The sequence below is a fragment of the Uloborus diversus genome, chromosome 1 (genome assembly GCF_026930045.1).
Source record: "Uloborus diversus isolate 005 chromosome 1, Udiv.v.3.1, whole genome shotgun sequence".
Lineage (NCBI taxonomy): Eukaryota > Metazoa > Arthropoda > Arachnida > Araneae > Uloboridae > Uloborus > Uloborus diversus.
In genome coordinates this window covers 58,971,840-58,974,925 of record NC_072731.1, presented here as the reverse complement: position 1 = coordinate 58,974,925, position 3,086 = coordinate 58,971,840, and the positions used below count along the sequence as shown (strand labels likewise).

At 32.2% G+C, this 3,086-nt stretch overlaps 1 non-coding gene across 1 annotated transcript; it reads right to left on the bottom strand.

Moving 5' to 3' along the window:
* Positions 1-1,988: 1,988 nt before the first annotated feature.
* On the bottom strand, positions 1,989-2,061 carry Trnar-ucg (transfer RNA arginine (anticodon UCG)). Its single transcript has one exon. It is a non-coding gene; the product is annotated as a tRNA-Arg (tRNA).
* Between the last annotated feature and the right edge of the window lie 1,025 nt (positions 2,062-3,086).

The following is a 3,086-nucleotide window of genomic DNA, read 5'->3' as shown; positions in this document are numbered from 1 at the left end:
AAATAATTTAAAAACTTTTTTATCTTAAATCTCAATAATTATAACAATATTCTAAGTGTTTGTATATTATATATTCATTTTATTTCATGTTACAGGGGAAAAAGAAACGATTTTTTTTTTTTGATATGATGTATTTATTTTAATAAGCTTATTAATTTTAATTATTTTTTCGTTTTGAAAGCTGGTAAAGAATTTTTTTAAGGGAAAAAAGTGTATTAGCTGCTTTTTTTTAAAAGGTGCTTTTTTTTACGCATCTAATTTTTTTAGATGTGTGAGGAATACTTTATTCCTAGAAATTAGAAAAAATATGTTTGAAACAATTTGCGATTTTAGCTATTTTTGAGAATATTGATCAGGTACTAGAAAGTAGTATGGGTATACGGGAAAGTAGGCTCGTATAGTTTTAGACGGAACTTCTTGTTTATGATTGTTAAGTTGAAACCTTTTAGCACTTGTAAAAGTGCAATTTCTTCCGTACGTGATTGATTCAAAAATGAAATCAAAGCATATGCAAATAGCTTATCAAATGATATGATCATAAAATTGATCCTGTAAGAGTTGTAGGGCTCTAACACTCATATGTATCCTTTTGCTAGAAAATAAGACAACCAAAGTATTTTTTTCACCTCTGCGTCATCTGCTCCAGTTCAATGATTGTTTAGCATTGCTGGAAATTTTTTCACTTCTCAAAGAATGAAAAAAAAAAAAAAAAAAAAAAAACACCTCTTTGAAGTATTAATTACACGTAAATGCATTTAATTCCTTTTTTTAAAATTTTCAATTGTTTAGTTCCGTATCTTTTATTTACACTTTCTGCGTATTTCATTACATTGCAGTTTTTCTGCATAAAGACCCATACGAGGTTCCTTTTTTGAAATAACTGCATATTAAATTAACTGAGAATATGCTAAATAATTGAGAATACAATGCTGAAATATAGCACACAATTTTCAGAAATTATAAGGTCTAAAATGTTGAGCAGTTTAGCAGTAAGTTATTGCCTTTAAGCCAGGGCTAAGACAGAACTACTGCAATGGCAAAATAATAATGAACAGCTGAGTCAAAAACAATGCACTGTGTATCCATTTGAATAAGAGTGTGCCTTTACCTGTACAGTCATTGTATCATTGTGTAATATACGCAATTTGAATTTTCTAGATGTTTTTTTATCTTTCATGTATTGCTCTTTTCCTGCAACAGCGCAATAATACAAAATAAATAATCTTTAAGTTAATACTACACGGTAGTTGCAATTATCTCTTTAATATTTAAATCATAATTTTCAACTATCACGTTGTTGATGCAGATGAGTGAGATATATATATATATATATATATATATATATATTATAATGTGATTCTGTAATCGTAATTACGTTTTGCCAGAGGATTATAATCGTAATCATAATTGTAATCCCCCTTTTTTTGTGCCCGTAATCATAATCGTAATCGATTACAGTCCCTCGTAATTGACTCCAAGCCTGATTCATACTTTATTTTTCTTTCACTTACTTTTTTAAGAATTCATTTTATTTATTTATTTATTTTTCATGTTTACATCAGTGTAAAGATAAAACGAATTGACATAGTTAAAATAAGTTCATTTGTACTGCCATATCGTTGAAAAAGGTAAATAGTCAAATGACATTTCTCAGATTAACCATGTGATTTGACCATTCGAGTGTGGGGTCACTTTTGGCGAGAAAGCAGCGAACGCCCGTACGCCTAAATTCCTGTGAAACGGGAATTACCTGTACTCTAATTTTTTTTTTTTTTTTTTCAACATCACACAGCCATATCAGTTGATACGATCCGTGTTAAATTTGATGCAGAAATTTTCAAGCCTACAAATACTGCTGTAATTTTTGAAAAATTCTGTTCTTGAAATTTATTTTTTATATTGTTGACGAAAAAAGAACAGCATTCGTAATTACCAAAGCAAATAGCGAAAAATGTTTCCGACAATTTTTAAAATAATGTTGTGTGCTGCGTCCGCGACAGGATTCGAACCTGCAATCTTCTGATTCGAAGTCAGACGCCTTATCCGTTAGGCCACGCGGACGACGAGAAAAGAGAATTTTTTTGCTTGAAACAGCTGAACATGTGCAGAAGAATCGAGGGGAGGAAGAAAGGGAGTGATGAAACTGCGGGTCGATTTGTACACTGCCAGTTTAGTTTGCGAGCAAATCGTCGTCATGGTAACTAATGTAGCGCACGTTGGAAGGGTTTGAAGATTTTCCCCCTTTTACCCTATTCAGGGGAAGATTTCTTTTCAAGATAAACTAGTCGACCCGTGCAGAACTGTGCTTCGAATCTTTTCATGTGGCATTTCGCTCTTTAAAAATTTCAAAGAAAGAACATTATGAAAAAGAATCGGAAAAAGTTAACGAATTAAAATAAACGAAAAAAGTAAACATAAATAAGAAGGCATGTAATTTGAAGACATCAGCAACTAAACCTCGTTAAATCCAACGTTGTGAAATGTAATCATCGCTCACCTTTAGGTTGCATGGGCGCCCATATGCAAAATTGTAAGGGAGGGGCTCAGATATTTTAACCGTGGTTTAGCAGGATCTTTTCCCCATGGAAACACATTTCAAGGCAGATTAAAGTCAATAAAATTTGACATTTTTAATAACTTATTCATTAATGGCTGGAGAAGAAATGTTTTTTTGCATTTTCGCAAAGAAAAAAGTACTAAAAGCAAGCGAGTTCTAATTTCTAAAAGGGGGCTCGAGACCCCCTTGCCCCCTCCCCCCCTATATGAGCGCCCTTCTTAGATTGTACGTATTTTCAATGCAAACATAAATATCATTAAAAGTGTGACTACCCTACTAGCAAAATTTCTTGCATCAACCTTGACAGATCTTGATATTATACTGGCGGCGTCAATATTGACGTGTTTCATGCTGCATAAAGCTTGCATAAAGATTAAAAAGCAATATTACAATAACAACACGTATGCAACACTGCATTCATCTTAAAATATCAATACTGATATTACCTTACAATAACAACATTGCATACATGTTGACGCCGTCAAGATGATATTGATTTCATGCTGTCGCCGTCAAGGTAATTAGTACA